The following is a 24260-nucleotide window of genomic DNA, read 5'->3' as shown; positions in this document are numbered from 1 at the left end:
TAAGAGTCGAGGGACATGAAAGGGAAGCAGTGGTTGGGAAGGGAGTAAGACAGGGTTGCAGCCTCTCCCCGATGTTATTCAATCTGTATATTGAGCAAGCAGTATAAAGGAAACAAAAGAAAAATTCGGAGTAGGTATTAAAATCCATGGAGAAGAAATATAAACTTTGAGGTTCGCCGATGACATTGTAATTCTGTCAGAGACAGCAAAGGACTTGGAAGAGCTGTTGAATGGAATGGACAGTGTCTTGAAAGGAGGATATAAGATGAACATCAACAAAAGCAAAACGAGAATAATGGAATGTAGTCGAATTAAGTCGGGTGATGCTGAGGGAATTAGATTAGGAAATGAGACACTTAAAGTAGTAAAGGAGTTTTGCTATTTGGGGAGCAAAATAACTGATGATGGTCGAAGTAGAGAGGATATAACATGTAGACTGGCAATGGCAAGGACAGCGTTTCTGAAGAAGAGAAATTTGTTAACATCGAGTATAGATTTAAGTGTCAGGACGTCATTCCTGAAAGTATTTGTATGGTGTGTAGCCATGTATGGAAGTGAAACGTGGACGATAAATAGTTTAGACAAGAAGAGAATACAAGCTTTCGAAATGTGGTGCTACAGAAGAATGCTGAAGATGAGATGGATAGATCACATAACTAATGAGGAGGTACTGAATAGAATTGTGGAGAAGAGGAGTTTGTGGCACAACTTGACAAGAAGAAGGAACCGGTTGGTAGGACATGTTCTGAGGCATCAAGGGATCACCAATTTAGTATTGGAGGGCAGCGTGGAGGGTAAAAATCGTAGAGGGAGACCAAGAGATGGATACACTAAGCAGATTCAGAAGGATGTAGGTTGCAGTAGGTACTGGGAGATGAAGAAGCTTGCACAGGATAGAGTAGCATGGAAAGCTGCATCAAACCAGTCTCAGGACTGAAGACAACAACAACAACAACAACAATGAATTCTGAACAGACAAAATTGTGAATCATGTACGACCAAGAGCAATGTTCATCATTAATGGATTAAAGTTAAGTATCAACTAATTTCTTCTGCTTTCTGAATTCTAATTCCTTGTCATGTTCCAGACCTCACACCAGTATAGTTCTTCCCTCCTCACGCCAGCCTGTGTGAACTAAACGTGTGCATTTGAAGCCTCCTCTAGTAACACCAGCCAAGAGAAAATTGGCGAAGAGTCAAAACGGTGTTCTTATCCAAAGTGCCCTGATTTCATTGTGTCATGTCTTCGCCACAATCTCCAGATGTACTGTCCGAATTTTATCGCTTATAGAATCAGTCGACGCAGGCATTACTGGATGCCCTTGGAGAGCTCGTCCAGGGTCAACGTGCAATGCAAAATGATGCGGCAGCCGCCACTCCACTGCTGCCGCAGCCACAACACGTCGTTGCACCTTTCAGACCTTTTGATGCTGCACTGGAAAGCTGGGAGTGGTCACACCAATTTGGATTCCATCTCGCCACCTACAGAATTCAAGGTAAAGAGCGGCAGCCTCCTTTTCTTTTGTCGTCCGTCGGAGTGCACACCTACCGTGTGATAGTCAAATTATTTCCCCGGCGCCTGTCGTACGAAGAAATTTTGTCTGCATTAGATGCATATTTCAAACAATCAGTCAACGTAGTTGCAAAATGGTATACCTTCTTTCGTACAAAACGTACGGCAGGTTAGACTAATCGGGACTGGGTTTCAACCTTGCAAGGCCTTACTAGGGATTGTGCTTTTGAGTGTCAATGTGGACTCCCATATTCAGATACTATGGTACGTGATGCAATTGTACAGAACGTTTCTGATGTTCGTATAAGGGAACAGATTTTGAAACTAGTCAATCCCTCCCTTCAACAAGTGATGGACATTTTGGATCGGCAGGACACACTTGACCTTGCTCAGGAATCATTTGAAACTTCGCCAGTCTCTCAGCCACGTGTGCCGTGCCAGCAAGCTAATGCAGTGCTCAAATCATGTCTGCGGTGCACTACTAAACATTCACGTGAGAATTGCCCGTCACGCCAAGCTATTTGCTTTTACTGTAATAAAAAAAGGACATATTCAGAGTGTTTGCCAGAAAAAGCTCAGATCGGAAACTCAAAACCATTCCAGGCCCTTTGCTTCACGCCGGAATCAGAATTGAACCAAGGATACTCAGCCTCACGAAACTTCGGCCATGGAAATTCATGTTGTTCATTCCACTCCGCCCAGTGACACTCTCTCTAACAGTGACCGTGTTCGTCCCACAAATAGTGTGCGTCTACATCGCCAGAACTCCCATCAAGTCGCAAGTAATTTTGTACCAGTGTCAGTACACGTTGCACAAGACACTCAATCTTGACGTCAGCAGGACAATAAACTTTTTGTAGACTTAACAGCAAAGTGATACCACTCCAGCTCGATACCGCAGCTGAAGTTTCACTGATGAATCAAGACACTTACAAACAGCTGCGCACACCTTCGTTGCGTGCCGCAAATGTTAAGTTAACTAGCTATTCAGGTCAAGCGATCCCTGTGTTAGGACAGTGCAGCCTTCTTGCAACATACAAAGGACAACCAAAACTTGTGTCATTTTACGTCCTTCATTCTTCTTCTGCAGTCAACTTGTTTGGTTTCGATTTATTTCAGTTGTTTAACTTGTCGCGTCCTATCAGTGAACCAGACTGTGCCTTCAGACAGTGTTTCTCGTCTTTGTGAAGAATTTGCAGACATGTTTGCACCAGGCCTCGGTTGCGCTAAGAACTATAAAAGACATTTGGAACTGAAAGTAAACGCACAACCAAAATTTTTCGGAGCGCGCTATGTTCCCCACGCATTGCGTGATGAGGTTGCAAAAACATTACACGATTTGGAATCACAAGGTGTAATTGAAACTGTGCAGACTTCTCCCTGGGCATCACCCTTACTAATTTTGCCAAAACCTTCTGGTAAATTGAGACTTTGTGCGGAATTCAAGGCAACAGTGAATCCACAACTAGTGATTGCAACTTTTCCTTTACCCCGCCCGGAAGATCTTATTGATAAACTGTGCCCGGACAACTATTTTTCGAAGTTGGACCTAGCAGAAGCATACTTGAAAATACCGGTGGACAAAGAATTCCAGCGTGTTTTAGTGGTTAACACGCATCTTGGTTTGTATCGATTCAAACGACAGCCATTCAGGTGTTCATCCGCCCCTGCATTGTTTCAGCAATATCTACAAACTGTGCGTCGGTCCCTACTGCAGCAAACTATCTGGATGATATTGTGATCTCCGGAAAAACGGAAGAAGAACATTTAGCCAATCTCAGAACATTATTTCAGGTCTTGCAAGAAAATGGTCTTCGCTTACGGAAGGACAAACGTGTGTTTTTTGCTCGTGACTTGCCATACCTGGGCCATGTACTCAATGCTCAAGGCATACATCCCAGTCCCATGCACCTTCGTGCCATTCAAGACTTGCCATCGCCGCAGAATTTGAAGCAGCTACAGAGTGTGCTGGGAAAAATCAACTATTATCATAGATATGTGCCCGCCATGAAGGTGTTCCATTCGTCTGGACGACAGAATGCGAAAGCGCTTTTCACCGATTGAAATTGGCTTTGCTTTCCAATACTTGTCTTACACCATTCGATCCTCGGAAACCCCTTTTGTTGATGGTAGATGCATTGGATTTATGGATCAGTGCTGTGCTTGCACACAAAGATGGCTCGCACGATAGCCCTATTGCCTTTGCGTCTAAATTTCTCTTGTCTGCGCAAAGAAATTATTCACAGATCGAGAAGGAAGCATTGGCTCTCATATTTGGTGCTACAAAGTTTCATGATTTCTTGTATGGTCATCACTTTACCATAATCACAGACCACAAACCTTTGATATCGCTTTTTCATCTGAACAAGCCTGTACCTCCACATACAGCGCAGAAATTCATTCGCTGGTCTATTTTCCTCTTGCAGTACCGCTACAATATCTTGCAGCAGTCCGCTGCTAAGCACGGAAATGTCGATGCCTTGTCCCGTTTGCCTGTTGCTGAGGATAGGGCATTCGATTCCTCCCAACTTGCTTGCATTTTCATTGATTCGGAAACCGATGACATGGTTGACTCGTTACCGATTGATTTTCGTCATGTAGCTAACACAATTGCTGACCCTGTCCTTGCTACCATTCTGCGTTTTGTTGCTACGCAGTGGCCCTTGTCAAAGTCATGGATTGGGGACCCATCCATTTGCTGAGGAGAGACTTTTTGTTCGACATGGTGTTTTGCTGTTGCGTTCTGATAATGATCAGTCCAGGGTCGTGGTCCCACGTTCGTTACAGTCATCTGTCTCAAAGCTTCTCCACCACGGACATTGGGGTATAGTGAGAACGAAACAACTTGCTCATCAGCACTGTACTTGGCTCAGAATCGATGCTGTGATTACGAATACGTGCTCTTCTTGCGTGGTGTGTGCCGAACAACAATCAGCACCACCGCAGAAATTCTTTGCATGACCAAAAGCCACTTTCCCTTGGCAACGCTTACACATCAATTTTGCTGGGCCATTGTGGAATGCCCGATGGTTGGTTGTGATAGATTCATTCAGTAATTTTCCTTTTGTTGTCCAGATGTCTTCCACGACATCATCTGCCACCATCCAAGCGTTATCTGCTATCTTTTGTATTGAAGGTCTTCCACAGACAATTGTTTCTGACAATGGCCCACAATTCATGTCTGCAAAATTTCAGTCATTCTGCAGGGCCAATGGTATTCAACATCTGACGTCCACACCGATTTCGCCACAGTCAAACGGTGCCGCTAAATGATTGGTCAGGACTTTCAAGTCACAGAGGTTGAAGTTGAAAGAGTCACATTCTCAGGAGTGCGCGTTATTGCTCTTTTTGTCATCATCGGCTGAGTTGCTCCATGGTCGCCCTCATTGAACCTTGATGTCTTTGCTAAATTCACCGCATCAGGTTTTTGTGCAGCGGCAGACACATGCTTTTGCCCCAGGCGACGTTGTCTACTATCGCCACTACCGAGGTTGACGGCATTGGCTCAAAGGGCGCATTCTTCGCTACCTCGGACATGCTATGTATCTGGTTTTGCGGGCCTCTGGTGAGGCATCTCAATCAGCTGCGCCTCTGTTGTCGCATGGGATCTGACGCTCGCCGTCTGCTTTCAGCGACGGTGCCGTCTGGTCAGCGCCCCGGGGACTCATCTACTAGCTCACCTCAGCCCCAGGTGTTACCGAAGCTGCCTTACATTTTGCCCCATGGCGATGGACCGCCACCTGTTCTCCCACCAGCGACGCCCGCAGAGGACGCATTGCTGCAGCTGCTGGGCTCCTCCCTGGGTCAAGCACCGCCGATCACTCCTCGGGACCAGTTGTCCTCTGACATGGAACTCTTGCCCGCTCCGGACCATATGTCGTCTTCACCCGTCGGGTGCCCCGGCCCGATGGAGGTTGACCCTTCGGCCCCTCCTGTCTCCCTACGGGCGCATACATCGCATGCTGGCGTGCACCCTGGAGCAGGTTTTCAGGCATTTCCTAGCTCCCCGCAGTCTGAATGGCAGGGTGCGGGTGGCACAGCCTCGTCTGTTGTTAGGCTCCACACCTCATAGCATATGTCAACAGGGGATCCTTCCCGCGGTGGATGGAGGCCTTATACCACAACCATCTGCCGATTTGCAGGGGAGGATTGTGGTGTCACTGCCAGACACCACACTTGCTAGGTGGTAGCCTTTAAATCAGCCGAGGTCTGTTAGTATACGTTGGACCCGCGTGTCATCACTATCAGTGATTGCAGACCGAGCACCGCCACACGGCAGGTCTAGTCTAGACTCTCTAGCATCTTGTGAATCATGTACCGTCAAGCATCATTAATGGATTAAAGTTAAGTATCAACTAATTTCGTCCGCTTTCTGAATTCTAATTCCTTGTCATGTTCCAGACCTCACGTCAGTATATTTCTTCCCTCCTCACGCCAGCCCGCGTGAGCTAAACATGTGCATTTCGACCTCCTCTAGTAACACGGTGTTGGCTCTTCAGCCAACACAACAGCATATTCCTAGAGTCATTATTTAATGCTGGTTTTTGAAACTTTGTTAGTAGGCTTTCTCAGAATAGTTTACACCTGTCTTCGAGAGTCTGCCAGATCAGTTCCTTCAGTACCTCTGTGACTCTCACCTCTAACCATTCCTGCTGTCCTCCTCTGTATATGTTCAATATCCCCTGTTGGTCTTGTTTGGTGCTGGTTCCACATACTTGAGAAATGTTCTAGAACCAGACACACGAGCAGTTTGTAAGCAGTCTCCTTAGTAGATGGATTGGACTTCCCCTATATTCTATGAACAAACCAAAGTGTACCACCTACTTTACCGCAACTGGGCCTGTGTGATCATTTCATTTCATATCCCTACAAAGTGTTTAATGAATATTATAGTCACAGGATACTATGTTTTTTTGTTTTGTGAAGTGCACAGTTTCACATTTATGACCATTACATGCAAATTGCCAAACTTTGCAGCATTCTCAAATCTCATCAATATCTGAATATTTATGCAGCTTTTTTCAGACAGTCCTTCATTAAAAATAACTGCATCATCTGCAAAAAGTCTGAGATTACCATTAATATTGTCCACAAGGTCATCAATATACAATATGAACAGGGGTCCCAACACATCTCCCTGGGGTACATCTGAAGTTACTTCTACATTTGATGATCAGTTTGGCGACATTCATTAAGCACAATGAGTTAAAATGGCACTGTCAGTTTATCATACCCTTTGTCGAAAGGTATTACTGAACTACACTAATGAAATAACAGCACAGGATCTGAATAAAACTTTAACTCCCACGATCGCTTCAATCTTTGACGACATTCTCTACTCGTGAATTACTGTTCAGTATCCTTCCAAAATGTGATCAAAAAATACAGTACCATACAGTTCTTGGCTTTCTTCAGAATACTTTCTCTGACTGAGATGTCATGATCGACCAGGCCTGAAGACTACAGGTTTGTGCCATAAAATGAGGCACCATGAAACATGCTGTAGAGGCCAGTCCTGCTAACCATACATTGTCAAACCTCACAGAGGCTTCATTTGTTGTCATATTGATTGAGCTATAGAACAGTGCCATTTCAGCACATTTCTCAGTTACTTTTGTAAAAAGAGTCAGTGGCAACATAAATAATGCTTGTATCACTGTTCCTATATATTTCAAGTGTTTTCAGATGGTGTTAATAAGCAGAAAGTTGTTCATTTTTTTTAAATATATGTTTCAATATCTCAGTTGATAGAACAGTCAAAAAGTATTAAAATACAATATGTACAGGAGGAATGCTCAGTATTCAGAGAATGATCGTACGTTGCATTTCCCTGTCTAATGACTATTCCTCCTGGGACACATTGTACACAAAACAGAAAAATAGTTGTTTTGGACATAGCTAATTATCATCCTTCTATACTAATTAGCTGCTGTTTTTGTGTTAATCCCCAAACAATGCATTGGTATAGCTTTACACAGACCACTATCATCAGCTGTCTACACAGGTAGTTCTCAAACTATTTGTTCCAATTAATACAGGTGGTACAGAACACCAAAATAAATATATTTCGATAAGGAACATATGGCCTTCAAAATTAACTTGTATGTCAGGGAACATTTTGTTAGTGGTGCTGAAACCAATTGTTACAGACTATCTGAAATTATGTTTCAAGTTTGTTGGAAGTCGCCAAGTGCTTTGATTACGAAACATTGGATGAGTACGGCTTTCCTATTTGAAATACTAATTTTTTTCCAGAAATTGTAAGAATTTTTAATTCTAAATGTTATGTTTATAAATGGCTCACAGTATTTTCTAGGCTTTGACCCCTATGACTGAGTTATTCATCTGACATTTTCTATATTTATTAATGTGTTTATTTTTGTATGACCAGTTCCCAACCATTTCCTTAAAGTTTATCGGCTGTAATTTATGCTTTCAAGCTTTCCTCAGGGCCCATGTTTCAGTATCCTGTCAGTTCTTGTACAGCAGTCATAGCATTCCATCGCGGCATGGCTTCAGCAGAGGTACTGTTTATTCTATATTTCGTGTTTTTCCCTTCTCTTCCCAGTGCTTTTTATAATTTTTCTCTCATCCCATTTGTTCGTAGGTTCCAGTTTCATTGCTGCATTTAAATCCATGAATACCACTTTTTCGAAATTTGCCAAATTTCAAGGAAAGCTGTAAAAGTGGCTTGACTGCTACAATGTACGTATTCAGTCTTCTGGACACTTTATCGCTGAGATGTGGTCTTTGTGTAATGTTGTTTACAGTCTCTCTCTTCTTTTTATTCAGATATGCACCTGATAATGCAATTTAAATGATGAAACCCGCTGTGCCTTTACTGAAGGATTTACAACAGCTGCAGGTGTTTTTATTCAACACAAAAATGTACTGATTAACTTTTTTACTTAACTTTTTTACTTCTATCATTTTATGGGGGTGTCAGCATGTAAAAGTTTCATAAAGGTTTGACATTGTGAGTAAAGTTTGTGGAAAGTTGCTAAAAGCTCTCATTCTCAAATACTGGCTGAGCACAGTCCCAGTAATAAGCATGTCACAAGTTATATTCCCTCAAGACACACATGCCCCTCAAAAAAAGTTTTGTGTCACTCTGGTTCCCAAAAATCCTGAAGATAGATATTGACTGTGGATATTATATCACAGACACAGTCCCTTTGACTGTTCAGAGATGTCACTAAATCCACCCACAGATGTAAACAGCCATGCATGAACAGCACCTATTAGACAGGGGGGTCTGACAGCAGATCAGGGGGACTGATGACCTAAGATGTTAAGTCCCATAGTGCTCAGAGCCACAGCAGATCAGTTCCAGTCATTCCACCAAGAGGGATGTACAAGGCTCTTGTTGTTTGTAGTTCAACCATGCCTAGACAGTCAATACCGCAATTCGATCGTGTCCGAATTGTTACTTTGTGCCAGGAAGGGCTCTCAACAAGGGAAGTGTCCAGGCGTCTCAGAGTGAATCAAAGCAGTGTTGTTTGGACATGGAGGCAATGTCACCATGTTGAATAATGCTTTTCGTGCAGCCACAGGACGTCGTGTTTTGACTCAAACTGTGTGCAGTAGGCTGCATAATACACAACTTCGTTCCCGACGTCCATGGCGAGGTCTATCTTTGAAACCACGACACCATGCAGTGCGGTACAGATGGGCCCGCAACAACATGAAGAATGGATCACTCAGGATCGGCATCTCGTTTTCTTCACCGATGAGATGCCTTCAGCCAGACAATCACTGGAAACATGTTTGGAGGCAACCTAGTCAGGTTGAACGCCTTCGACACACTGTCCAGCAAGTGCAGCAAGGTGGAGATTCCCTGCTCTAATGGCTGTACAATATGTGAATGCCATCCTCCAACTGATAGTGCAACCCATCGGTAGCATATTGGCGAGGCATTCATCTTCATGGATGACAATTCGTGCCCCCATCGTGCACATCTTGTGAATGACTTCCTTCAGGATAACGACATTGCTCGAATAGATTTGCCAGCATGTTCTCCAGACACAAACCCTATCTAAAATGCCCGGGATAGATTGAAAAGGGCTGTATATGGATGGCTTGACCCATCAACCACTCTGAGGGATCTACGATGAGTCACCATTGAGGAGTGGGAGAATCTGGATTGATAAACTTGTGGATAGTATGCCACGATGAATACAAGTGTTGTATAAGGAAGTGACTGATATGCGACTTAGGGGGCGGAAGTATATTTTTGATTTGTGTGAAGAGCTTTGAGCACAGTATGTATCATCAAGAAATAATTAGCCAGACCATAATCATGCAGACACTAAAGGTGGACCACAGAGGGCAACTAAGAGAGAGAGAAGTGTAAAATTTGTACCTCATGTAAAGGAAACCGTACTGCTACTGTTTGTTCAGATTGCGAGAAAGCAGTATGTGGCAAATCTGTGAAGAGAAGACGAGTGTGGTGCGACAAGTGCAGCAGTAAACAGCAGTGGACTACGGTGGAGAGAGAGAGAGAGAGAGAGAGAGAGAGTGCGCACGTGCTTGTGTGTGTGCATAATGTATTTATTTTATTAATAAAAATCAACAAAAGCTATATATGTATGTTACATTCAATTACCTATCACAATCTGACCAAATAAACATGGGACCAATTCGGCTCTGTCGGTCCTTGTAGGTAGTACACTGCTTGTGGTCCTCCTAGTGTTAAGTAGTAGAACTCAGTACACTGTCCTCTCCCCGACAGTGGGTGCTCATCAGAGACAAAGGTATCATGAGGAGTGCCCCAGGAAATGTGATAGGACCACTCATGTTCTGCATGCACAAAAATGATGTGACAGAAAGCTTAAACAGCTCTCTGGAATTGTTTGTTAATGATGCAAAGTTGTATGGGAAAGTGTCATTGCTGAGTAACAAATTATACAGGATGACCTGGACAGAATTTCTATATGGTGTGATGAATGGCAGCTTGCTCTAAGTGTGAAAAAAGTGTAGTTGAAAGCAGATGAATAGGAAGAACAATCCTGTAATGTTCATTATAGTACTAAGTTAAAGTGCATGTACACTATTGACAGCTTTTGTTTTGCATGCTGTAGTTTCCATTATTCATAGCCAATTGGGTAATAGTATAGAGTACCAAATGAAAATCACTGAATCTAATGACTTACTTCAATGGAAAATATGAATTGATGACTTTTGTTTTTGACAGGGACAGTACAAGCTGATGGTTAATGATCTGGCTATTATGGATTATGAAGCTGGTTATTGGTTTTCATGTGTATTTGTTGTATTGTATATTTCTCAGATTATGACAGGATTTCTTGGGATATTGTTTCACATCCCAATGTTATAACTTGGTTATGAGTTGGCAATGCCAATAAATGTGACTGAAGGAAAACTGGTTGTGGTAACGGACTGATCTGTAGCACAGCCTGAGATCTAGGTTAGGTTAAATGTGCCGGCTTCGTTGTGAGTTGGTGAAGTCAACTAACCTAAGTGCAATAAAACTATTTGTTATGAAGAAGTGATCTGTAGTGTAGTCCTCGGTATGGGTTGGATTGAAATGTTTCAGTCTGGTTGTCAGTTGGCAATGAATGCAACTGGAGGAAAACTGACTATGGTGGTGGACTGAACTATAGTGCAGCCCAATGATTGTCTCGATTCTTGAGGATGAGGTTGCACATGAACCTCACAATTTACTCCTGTTTTCCCACAATCCTTCTGTGTTTGCTCTGGTCCAATCCTTGCCCCTTTTCTCAACACATTCCTCCACACCTTTCAACCAATTACCCGTCAGTCTTCCTCTTGGTAATTTCCTTTGAATCTCTGCTTCATATATCTTCTTGGGAATTCTCTTTTTTTTTTTTTTATTTCTCAGCTTTGGTGTTTATAACGCAAGTGTTCTTCTTTCACTATTTCCCTTACCCTTTCATTCCTGATTGTATCTTTCCTTGCTACTCCTACTCCTGAGGAACTCCATGTCACATGCTTGTAATCCACTTACATCTCTTTTCTTCATTACCTATGTTTCATATGCGTAGGTCTATACTGGGGTGTAGTAACACCTATATATTACTTCTTTGCTTTGTTGTGGGACCTCTTTCTTCCAAACCAGGCTGCTAACACTTCCCAAAACCACTTCTGCCTGTCTGCCACATTTACTGATTTCTTTCTCATTTCTTCCATTTTCCTCTATCACATTCCCAAGAACATGAAACTTTCCACCTTCTTCAATTGTTAACCTCCAGTCCTCATTTCGCTGTTGGTCTACCTTTGTTTCTAGTTGTAATTGGGTTCTCACATTTGTTTGCATTAAATTTCAGTCCATACTGTCTCACAGTTTCTTCCCAAGCATCCACATGTTCCTGAATTTCCTCCTCCCCAATTCCCCAGATCATCAAACTATCCATGAATGTCATTACTTTCATCTTGTCTTCTCCAGTTTTTTCTCCCACCGTAGGTGTCATCTTACTCAAGACCACAATGAAGAGGAGGGGTGACTAAGCACGTCTATTTTTCCACTCTCTTTTTTCTAGTGCTTCCCAGAGCTTTCTTCTACAGACACAATAAAATGCCTTTTCTGTACCAAGAAAGGCCACTGTGAGGTCTTCCCCAGATTCATGGTGGTGCTTCTAGAGCTGCCTCACTGCAAATATGAAGTCAAAAGTTGACCTCCCAGGTCTGAAGCCATGCTCCTCCACTCTCAATTTGTTCTTTCCCCTTTGTTGCATTCTGCTATCCAGGATCTTTTTCCATACATTGGCACAGTGTGGTATCATTGTGACTACCCTGCAGTTTCTAATTCCTTCCAAATCCTTTTCTTGAATATAGGGACAATTAGTGCCTTTTTCTAATCTTCTGGAGTCTGCTCATTACACATGACCCTTGTCACAAAATATAGCCACTGTTCCCATCCTCCCCTGTTGCCTTCACCATTTCAACACTTAATTCATCGACACCTGGTGCCTTTCGTCCTTTCATCTTGTCTTGTTCAGTGCCACTTCCATTCCTTTCCAAGTCAGGTCCCCCCCTCCCAAGTTAATTCTACCTCATCTCCAAGTCTGTCTGGACTTCACAAGTGCTCAAAGTACTCCTTCCACACTATCTTCAGTGTCTGTTTGTTATTAACCTCTTTTCCATTTTTATCGATCATGCTGCATCCTCTCTCAAACCTCTCTTCGTACTTATGACCATTCCATACAGCACTTTCTTACTGCCTCTGCTATCTTCCTACATCACGTTTTTCCATTCTCCCATCCGCTTTCTTCTCTATACAGACACTGTCTAATTTGCCTCTTTCTTATACTCCTCTCTTGCTAACTCGGACCTTTATCAGAACAACAGTCTAAAGACCTTGGTCTTCCTTCCCATTACCTCCTTCACTCTTTCATTTCACTATGGCGTCTCTCTCCACTGTTTTTACCACTTGTACTACCGCATACAGCTACTGCTGCTTCTACCATAGCAGTTTTAAATTGCCACCATTTTTTTCTTCTATTTTTGGTTCATCCTTTGATAATTTTTCCATTATAATTTACTGGTATTCTTCCTTGACTTCCTTTACCTTCAGGTTCCATGCTCTTGATGATAGACAGTAGTTATCCCAAAAAAGCACATTTACAAAGTTTCAAAAACCAGCATTAAATAAAGACTCTAAAGATACTCTTTAACCTCCTACCTACACAATGGTAAAATGATCTTCAATGACTTTAAATAACAATTCAAACACTGTAATTTTTGCTGATGATGTAAGCATGCTAATTAAGAGTCCAACTGGACCCTACGAGGCACAGTTCAGATGATAGTTGAACAGGTCTACCCCGTCACTCCAAAAAGTTTCAAGACTGTGTTAACAAAACACAGAAAAAAAGTTAAGGTGATGGTTTTAATGCTCCACATATTCTACATAGCCTCGTCATACAACAATGAGAAACTGTCAGAAAAACTCTTCTTTGGGCTGTTGTTCAACTTGCATATTACATTCACACCATTTTCAGGTTTGGTGAGCCATCGAAGACCCATTCTGCACTACATTGTTTTGCTGCAAGTTCTTATTGATCCCAAGTCTCCTCACCTGTGATGGCGTTTTCCACGAAAGAACTGACCATATTTTTCATTTCAATTGAGTCGTGACAGGTGTCCACGCATAGCTGTTTTAGTTTGGTAGTCAAGGCATGAGGGACAAACTTTGTACACACAGCTTTCTTCTTCAAAACATTCCGGAGAATGTCTCGAATACTTGTTTTAGAGATGTTCATTTTCTTCACTTAAAACTTCCGGTCTGATAAACTGTCTCCTGACATTTCATCTCCGACTGTGAGAGACATCCTCGGAGGTAAAGCGGTTCGCCGAGGATGTCTCCTGCAGTCGGAGACGAAACGTCAGGAGACAGTTTTATACTTCGACCATGGCCTATCAGCCCGGAAGTTTTAAATGAAGACAATACCAGCCGACAAAAGTTTACATTGTATGACATTCATTTTGTTTGACCATTGCAATTTGTGGCACTATGACAGTGACACACTACTTAACAATGCTTGCTCACAGCTAACTGGTCAAACGCAAATCTGTTGTTTACAGTTGTTCTTTCAAGCTGTCATTATAGTTACTGTACTGATGTCACTTATATACCTGGAATAAAACCAGTCTCAGTACTTTTTACTTTTTGGATGGATGGTGAGCAATAGGTTCGCAACAAACATTTCAAGTGTTAACCTCATAAATATTCATATTATAACATAAAAAAAGGAAAAGTGACCTGCAAGAACTAGGAACAGACATTAATGGCCACACAGATAACCAGCAGTTGCATGTTCAGCTGCAGATCACACCCCTAGATGGACTCAATATCTGACGATAGCTTCAATGTTAGAAACAATAATGTTGTTTGTAATTGTAACAGTTTCTTTTTCTTTTTTTTTTCTTTTTTTTCCCCAACTGACGCTCACTGATGCTCCCCCACCATATACCTAATTTCAAAAACGAATGGTGGATATTAACTACAACCAGTTCATGGTACAAGATTTAGAGTCATTTTTTGGTACAAGATTTACAGTCATTATTTTTAGGACATGGATACAGCAGATCTATTTATTGATAACACAGCAACAGAAATATTTTTCATATATAATTCTCTCTGTTACTGCATATCTCAATTCAAATCTCATCTTGAAGAAAGAACAAAAATTGCAGTTTACTATACTGTCAGTGATGAGGTCACTGGAGCACAAGCTCAAACTAGTCAAGGATGGTGAGGGAAATTGGCTCTGTCATTTTCCAAGGAATCATCCCGGCATTTGCCTTAAACGATTACATTAACCTACAGAAAAATCTGTAATGGAATAAAAACATTCCTGGGGCTCCTTCTGTCATCATGTTATCTGTGGGGTACTGACATACGACAGAAGGAATATGGAAAGACTTTATCATTGTAAAGGCGTTACTTTCAGCTTATTAGAGATTCAGATCAGGTTAACTTTCAGCTGCAGCATAATTTAGCACTCCCTGTTCTTTTTATACACAACTAGCTGTACCCAGACACGCATATACTCGAATATACATATACTCAGGAATAGGTACTTACAAACGTACGTTTATTAGAATGGAACATTATGTCACAATTTCAAAGCAATCAGTCAAGAACTTTTGAAGATTAATGACTTTAAACAAACAAACAAACATTTACATTTTTATATAAAAGGGCTGTAAGGTGACTTTTCAAACTGCATGGGCAACATTACATTCGAATAGCAAACTTTTTTTGTTATGTTGGTACACATGTCCCGAACATATGTTCACAGTTTCAAGTGTACAGCATACTTCGTTTGTTTTTGACAGATAGAAAGGTTAGACGTGTTGTAGTGCGCTCAGTGATTTTCGATTACTATAAAATTTGGAGCAAAGAACTTGCATCAAATTTTGTATGAAAAATGGAATCAAGTGCTCTAAAACACTTGAAATCTTGACAGTGGCATATGGTGAGTCTGCTCTAAGTAAGAAAAATGTTTACGAGTGGTACAAGCTCTTCCAAGATGGTCGAGAAGATGCCAATGATGAACCTCGCTCTGGACCACTGAGCACATCAACAACAGATGATAACGTTGAAGCTGTGAACAAAATTGTTTTGGAAAATTCTCAAATTACCAAAAGAGAAGTTGCTGAGGAAAACATGAGACATGTTTCAGCAAAGTTTGTTCCAAAACTTTTCAATTTTGATGAGAAGAATACACTTTCTGGGACTGAGGGTAATATAGTCAGTTCTCATCAAAGTCAGATATTTGTGAAGTAGCTAAATCCAGCTACCTGTATGGTTTGACTATTGTGCACAGTTGTCACCAATGATACAGTGAAATTTGTTTAAGATACATATATTCATTTCCTCATATCATGTAACATTTTGGGACAGCTTTGTTCAGGGGAAATTAATATGTGTAACCAAACACCTACTTGCAGTGTGTGGTGGAGGGTACTTTGTGAAACCCTATCACTGTCCCCCTTTTGCTGTTTGAATCACAAATAGTTTGCATACAGAATGTTTGCCGATAATTCTTCATGTGGTACTCTCTCTGATTTTAACTTTGTGGTCATTTCAGGAGATATACATAAGAGAAAGCAATATATTTGACTCTTCTAAGAACATACACTGTTGGAACTTCAACAACAAGCCAAATCATGACATAGAACATCTCTCTTGCACTGTCTACTGCTGGGGTTGGTTGATCATCTCCGTGACACTTTTGTGGTTGCCAAACGGACCTGTAACATAATGTACTGCTCCTCTTTGGATCTTCTCTATTTCCTTTATCAGTCCTACCTCGTATGGATCCCATACTGGCAAGCAATATTCAAGTCTTGATCAAACAAGTGTTACGTAAGCTACTTCTTCTGTTGGTGGACTAAATTTCCTGATAAATCTCAGTTTGCCACCTGTTTTACTCACAGTTAGTTTTAAGTAGTACCTCCATTTCAAATTGCTCCATACGCATACTGCTAGATATTTAATGGAAGTAAATGCTTCCAGTGATTGTTCTGCAATCACATAATCATACAGGAATAGATGTTTCTCTCTATGTCTTTGCAATACATTGAACTTGTTTATGTTGATGGTCAATTGCCACTCCCCACCCTCAGCATCATCAATCCTCTGCAGTCTTCCTGCATTTCACTAGACTTTTCTACCGTCGCAACATTTCTGTATAGAACAGCATCATGTGCGAAAGACCTTACAGAACTTCCGTCGTTACCTACTGAGTCATTTATATAATGTATATTTTGAAACATAATGATCCTCTATCACTCCCTTTGGATCTGGCCTGAAGTTACTTTTATGTCTGAAGATTTCTCCCCTTTCAGAATGACACGATGTGTTCTGTCTTTTCAATGCAATCAACAGCTGGTCTGATATTCCGTACATTCATACTTTGTTCATTAGGGGCCACTGTTGAATGCCTTCTGGAACTCCAAAACCTGGATGCCTGTATCTACTGCTTTCTGGATCACACAGATGGGCAAATCAACCAGTGTTTCACACAATCACTGTTTTTGAAGCCAATGTCAGTTACTACACAGAAGACTTTTGCATCCAGATGCGTCACAATGTTAAGTGTAAAACACGTTCCAAAATTCAACAACTGATCAGCATCAGATATATAGGCCTATCTATAATTTTGTGTGGCCGTTTGACAAACTTACTTGAAAATGAGAGTAATCTATCTTTTTTCCAATCATCACAAACACTTTGCTCCTCCAAAGACCTACAAAGCTGCTAGAATAGGGTCAAGTTCTTTTGAAAACTGTAATGGTATCCCATTTCGATGGCCCTCCCTCTGTTGAGCAATTTCATTTCTTTTCCACCCATTACGACTTATTTCGATATTAGCAATTTCATCGTTTGTTCGATAATTTAAAGGAGGTACTACAATGCGATCTTCCTCTGTGAAACAGTTTTGGAAAAAGCATTTTCTGTCTTGTCCTCCATTCCAATGCCATTACGGTCACAAAGTGTCTGGACAGATGGCTTTGATCTGTTTACTGATTTAACATAAGACCAAAACTTTTTAGGATTTGCCATAAAGTGTGTAGATAGAATTTTACGCACGGCTTTCCTTAACACTAATTTTGGCTGCATTTAATTTTTTTCTTGTCTGTGCAGCATTGGCTACATTTAAATTTGCAGTAAAGCTGCCTTTGCTTTTGTAGAAGTTTTCTAACACATCTGTCAAACCAGAGTGGGTCTTTTCCATCCCTCACAATTTTCTTCAGCACATATCAGTTTAAAGTGTACTGCACAACACTCCTGAACTCCTTACACTAATAGCATCGTTAGTGCCGCTGATGCAATTTTCGAGCTAACCACTCAGGTAGTAATCTGTAATCTCTCTCCTGTCAGTCTTGAGAAGCAGAAAGATCTTCCTGCCTTTATTTGTATTCCTATTTACAGCTATATTCAGTAATACTGTAATGTACTTATGATCACTGACTGACTATTCTACACTGGGCCGAAGAGTTCGGGTCTGTCTGTCACCAGCGGGTCTAAGATGTTATCCTCAAGAGCTGCTTCTCTGACTAACTGCTCAAGGTAATTTTCGGATAAAGCCATAGAAAAATTTCACAGGATTTTCTGTGCTTACTACCTGTATAAATCACTTGAGTCTCACAATCAATAGCCAGTAAGTTAAAATCTCCACCTAAAACTAGAACAGGACCAGGAAATTTACACAAAATATTCCCCGAGCTTCATCTCAACTGTTTGGCCACTGCTGCTGCTGCTGCTGAGGCAAGGGATCTACAAAACAATCCAATGACCTTATTTGATCCACCTTTAACACTTGTCTTCACCTAAATTATTTCACATTCAGAATCTGAACTGATCTCAATATATATTACCATTTTTTATGGCTATAAACACACCTCCCCCACCAATGTTCAACATATCTTTTTGATATACATTCCAATGGGAATTTATAATTTCACTTCTCCTTGCACCTGCTTTCAGCCAGATTTCTGTCCCTAGTACTATGTGTACTCTATTACCATCTATAAGTGAGATAGTTCCAGGACCTTTCTGTAGATGCTCCAGCAGTTAACTAATACCATTATATCAACATTTCCTTTCTCTGATCTGCTCTGACAAACGTTACTTCATTTGGATTCTTATTGGGCCTGTGGAGGGATTTCTCTACCCTAAAGAACCCACATGGGCATGTCACAAGTACTCCTCTACCCTAGCAGCCACTTCCTGGGTATAGTCTACACCTGTCCTGTTAAGTGGAATCCAACAGTTCTCCACCCAATAGCCTCTGGATTAGGTTGGTCAACCTCTGGAGCTGTATTCATCCGACTACAGGCTGTCCATACAGTCATACGACTATGGCTAACCAATGAAGCTCATCCACTGTAGCTGAGTAATATCCGGCACTTGGCCGGGAACCTATCATTCGCGAGATAAGTTCACTGAAAACTTACCTGATGAGACTATTCTCAATGGCAAAACTTGGATCAAAGCAAAATACTTTCAACAGGAGTTTTTCTAAGATGAGACAAGTGATAGAAGATATGTGTTCATAATAATGATAAGTAAATGGAGACTGTTGCAAACAAGTACTGAAATTGACATACTCAAATGTATTTGCTGTTTACAGAAAATTGTAATTGACAAGGAAGGTGAAGAACCATCAACTGCGTCAGCTAGCAGAATCAACAAAACTTTCCGCTCTGCCAGCGAGAATCACAGTGCCTATGCAGCATATTCTATAACACACGCAACTAGCATCTCTCCCTGTTCCACTCCCAAACAGAACGAGGGAAAAATGACTGCCTATATGCCTCTGTATGAGCCCTAATCTCTCTTATATTATCTTTGTGGTCTTTCCACGAAATATAAGTTGGCGGCAGTAAAATTGTACTGCACTCAGCCTCAAATGCTGGTTCTCTAAATTTCCTCAGTAGCGATTCACGAAAAGAACACCTCCTTTCCTCCAGAGGCTCCTACCCGAGTTCCTGAAGCATTTCCGTAACACTCACATGATGATTAAACCTACCAGTAATAAATCTAGCAGCCCGCCTCTGAATTGCTTCTATGTCCTCCCTCAATCCGACCTGATAGGGATCCCAAACGCTCAAGCAGTACTCAGGAATAGGTCGTATTAGTGTTTTATACTTCATATCGCTCTGCAACGTTACGCCCATATATTTAATCGACATGACTGTGCCAAGCGCTACACTACTAATGGAATATTCAAACATTACGGGATTCTTTTTCCTATTCATCTGCATTAATTTACATTTATCTATATTTAGAGTTAGCTGCCATTCTTCTCACCTATCACAAATCCTGTCCAAGTCATCTTGTATCCTCCTTCAGTCAGACACAAGCACAAACAAGCATTCGCTTGCATCTGCTATGAAAGACTATGTCCGACCAATCCCATTTAATTGGGATTCGTCTGTCAGCTGGTAGTGTACAGTCATATGGGGCTGGCTTGATTTTGTGCAGTGGGTACGGACCAATGGCAAAAAATATCTTGGCATTAGTTAGCTCAGTGCAGTCATATACGGCTAACAGTTCCAGCAGATGCTTAGCCTTAGACCATCCATTCTGCTTCAAACCTGAGGACCACAATGGGTTATGGGAACCACACTGCAAAATGATAGCTCTGCTTCCATCCTAAGAATGAGACTAGTTCTCTTCATCAACTCATCCAGCTACCTGCAGGAACCAAGGATGGCATCTGCATCCAGGCAGCAAGCACCATTCGTGCCTACAAGAGCCACAATTTGCAGCTGGTTTTACCTAGTACACTCAACTGATGAGACCCCCTGTCAGGCAAACAGAGTGACACTGGCCTTCTATGACCTGTGTGGTATTTATCTGAGTAGCTCCATCACCCGAGAAACACTGAAGCTCCCAATGATAGGCAATATCTCCCTCTGTGCTTGTTCAGACCTCTCTGGAAGGTCGGCCAGTCCCAACAGATGAGGCAGCCTGTACAGGCTCAGACATAATTTCTGTAGCGGACAATACCTCAAACCTCTTTTTTAAGATGCTAGGGGACAGCTGTGTGGCCAGTACCCACTTTCACCTTCTGCCCAGAGATGAAATGTCCCACCACTGTTCACCATTCACCAACACGGACTGGCTGGGACGTGCAAATCGGAAAATGTAGTGGTGTGAGGTATCCCAGGTGATGCTATAGTCTCCAGAAGTGCCAATGCATTCCATCTCAGATGTCCCAATGGTGCAGCAGCCTAGGGCAGCAGTGCGAACCTGTCGACTGTGGCCATTACAGCTTCCACCTACTTATGGGCAGTAATGTGTGGGGTGTCACTTAATGAAACTCGAACAACCATCAATGAAACCAAGGTTCAAAATGGAGTTTTACATTCTGACGCAAAAGCCTCTAACAGTTTGTTAGTGGGCATCAGGCGGAAAATATCAAATCCCCTAATATTTTAAAACAAAGTAGAAGTACATCTCATTAGCACTTCTACAATTTATGAGAATACTTGTTTTCAGCAATGTAAATTCCATGCAACTCCATTATTTGTATTAGACAGATACTGATTTTGCCAGGTTCTTAAATTATGTGTGGGAAACCTCTGGGTAATGGACAGAGGACTTAAAAGAAGCAAAACTGTTCATATAGACATGTGCACACACATTTTTGTTACCACACATTTGTTTCATTCCTGTCTTTTTGTTTTCAAATTTCCAGCTTGATTTTGCAGGCATTTTTTCTTTACAAATGCTGTTTGTTTTGAGAAACACTAAGTCCAAGGCTTTTATATTTACCTCAGTTGCGATGGCACTAGTGAATAAACAAATCCTTTTAGTACAGAGGGGCAACGGCCTTGCTGCAGTGGATACACCGGTTCCCACCAGATCACCGAAGTTAAGCGCTGACGGGCGTGGCCGGCACTTGGATGGGTGACCATCAGTGCCGCCATGCGCTGTTGCCATTTTTCGGGGTGCACTCAGCCTCGTGATGCCAATTGAGAAGCTACTCGACAGATTAGTAGTGGCTCCGGTCAAAGAAAACCATCATAACGACCGGGAGAGTGGTGTGCTGACCACACGCCCCTCCTATCCGCATTCTTATCTGAGGATGACACGGTGGTCGGATGGTCCTGGTAGAACACTTGTGGCCTGACGACGGAGTGCTTTTTTAGTACAGAGAACACAATCGGTAGTGGAATCTTTTCTACAGTGCTTATTGGACTAGTGTTTAGTGTATACTGAACATTGATCCCCTGCTACAAATCACATTGGCTGTTTCTGAAAGAGGCGCCACTGATCAAGAGTTTTTTACCAACTTCAGCTAAAGAGTGACTCATTGTGTCTGTCTTTCCGTCATGAATGTGATGCCGCTTGGCCGTATCTTTATTGGACCAGTTTGTACTGTACATTTGTGGCTAAAATGTAATCAGCACATGACAAACAGGCACCTGATATGTGGAGTCACAAATCACAATGCACCTGAAGCCAAACATTTGCCTCAACAATAAAATGTTTCAAAAAAACACATGAACATGTAATACATTTCTTATACTCAATGTATAGCCAAAGTCTGAAGATTTATAATAGACCTAATTTTGTAGGCATCTGAAGATGACAAATTAATCAGTAGAAACTGGTGTAGCAAAATCAAAATATAGTGCAACTGATGACTTGAGTTTTCTTCTGAAATACAGGAATGTCTTAAGTAAACAGAAGACTCTTTTCAGAAAAAGGTCATTTCACTGTGGAATATCAAACAGAGTTAGAACACTTGATTTGCAATCTAGAATGCTTCATTACACTTAGGACCACAATGGAGGCAGCACTACAGAAATACCAGAAACTGAGCATATGCCATGTCACTGTGTGGAAAGTGTTACGAGAGCAACTCCTTTACCCCTACCATCTCCAGACAGCACAAGATCTTACTACTGAAACACATTTTTAAAACAGAATGCTTTTTGTTCTTGGTTACAGGGGATGTGCGTTCAGAACCAATACTTTGTGTCTTACACACTATTCACTGATGAAGCAAAGTTCACGGAGAATGGAGTGCAGAATTCTCACAACACTCACGTATGGGCAGATGAGAATTATTCTGAAATTTTGGAAACACGATATCAACAACAGTTTATCATTTATCTATAGGCTGCCATAACTTGTGAAAGATTAATTGGACCTTCCATTTTCCATGAAACACTGACTGGAACATCATATAGTGAGTTTTTAATGGAACATTCAAATGTTTTTCTGGAAGACATTTGAATATACTTACATCACTACATGTGGTTCATGCATGATGGAGACTGCACCCATTTTGCTCTCAAAGTATGAAAATTTTTAAATCAGTGTTTCCCAAATTAATGGAAACAGACAGCAACATCTTGGTCTACTGGCTCTGCTGATCTGAATCTACTGGATTTTTTTTTTTGGGGGGGGGGGGGGGGGATTTGAAGGATATAGACTCTTCAAGACCTATTGCAAATGCTGACATTCTTTGCCAGTATGTTTAAGAAGGATTTCAGCAGATACGAGTAAGTCACTTCATGAAGTGGCATTTAGAAGCTTTAGTCACTAAAAGTAGTAGATAAGTTTTGCTATTTGGAGCAAAAAATCACATACTGCCAAGAGCAAGAAAGGCATTTCTAAATAACAGATATTTGTTAACACGTAATATCAATTTAAGAGTTTGGAACACTTTTTTTGAAAGTATTTGTCTAGAGTGCAGTCATGTCTGGAAGTGAAATGAGGACAATAAGCAGTTCAGACAGGTAGAGAATGAAATGTAGTGCTATAGAACAATACTGAACAAAGATTAGAAAACTTAAAACTGGATGGCCAGATGGGAAGTTGAGCTGATGTCCTCCCAAATATGCCACCCTGCTCTGTTTGTTTAGGAAGACCAATGCTTGAATGCTGTTAAGTATGTTCAGATGGATGCAAATGGCAGTAGTTCCACAGAGATGAAAAGACTTACACAGGATAGACTAGCACAGAGTAGCATCAAACCAGTCTTAGGATCACAACAACAACATATATAAAAGATTATGTGGAAGTAATTAACATACGTATCAATACGTAAATACTTTTGGATTAAGGGGGCCACTCACTGAAAACCACAGGCATAGCATCGTTGATAGGCTCACACATAAACAAAGATAATTTGCTAGCTTTTGGAGTAATTCTTTATTTGAGCGGGAGTTGTGTTTGGTGGGGTGGTTAGAGAGAGAGAGAGAGAGAGAGAGAGAGAGAGAGAGAGAGAGAGAGAGAGAGAGAGAGAGGCAGGAGATGGATTGGGGATGAGTGCCCAATCGTGTGGCGGGAGGAAGCCAGTTCGTAAGTTAGCAATGAGGGAGAGGTGGCAGGAGCACGAGCTGGGCATGTGACAAATGGCTGCTGGGGTGTGGAGTAGCATTGGGATCTGAATCTGTGAGGGGGTGGCAGGACAGAGAAAGGACAAACTATTGGATGGTGTGGGGACACAGGTTACCGTAGGTTGAGGGTAGGATGATCAGAAGCAAAGAAAGCGTTGCAAGGATAACCCCATTTGAGTAGTTCAGAGAAGCTGGTGGTGGAAGGAAGGATTGAGCATGCAACTGAGCATGCTGCACATAGTGACATGTTGTGTAACCAGGTGGACGGTGGACTTGGTAACCAATTGCTAGTGGCTATTCATGGTGGAGCAAGAGAACCCATCCCCCATCCCCAGGGGCAAAACACGGACACCTCCTCCTCCCCCCCCCCCCTCCCACTCTCAAAGAAAGGAAA

General features: G+C 41.7%; 1 protein-coding gene and 1 pseudogene across 3 annotated transcripts in view; one reads left to right on the top strand and one right to left on the bottom strand.

The window, feature by feature from the left end:
• The window catches only part of LOC126293673 (uncharacterized), a 211207-nt gene that overhangs the window by 174631 nt on the left and 12316 nt on the right, over positions 1–24260 (bottom strand). The window lies entirely within an intron of this gene.
• LOC126293790 (5S ribosomal RNA) lies at positions 21337–21454 on the top strand (annotated as a pseudogene).

Source organism: Schistocerca gregaria, chromosome 10 (genome assembly GCF_023897955.1).
Source record: "Schistocerca gregaria isolate iqSchGreg1 chromosome 10, iqSchGreg1.2, whole genome shotgun sequence".
Taxonomy (NCBI): domain Eukaryota; kingdom Metazoa; phylum Arthropoda; class Insecta; order Orthoptera; family Acrididae; genus Schistocerca; species Schistocerca gregaria.
This window is presented reverse-complemented; position numbering and strand designations above follow the sequence as displayed.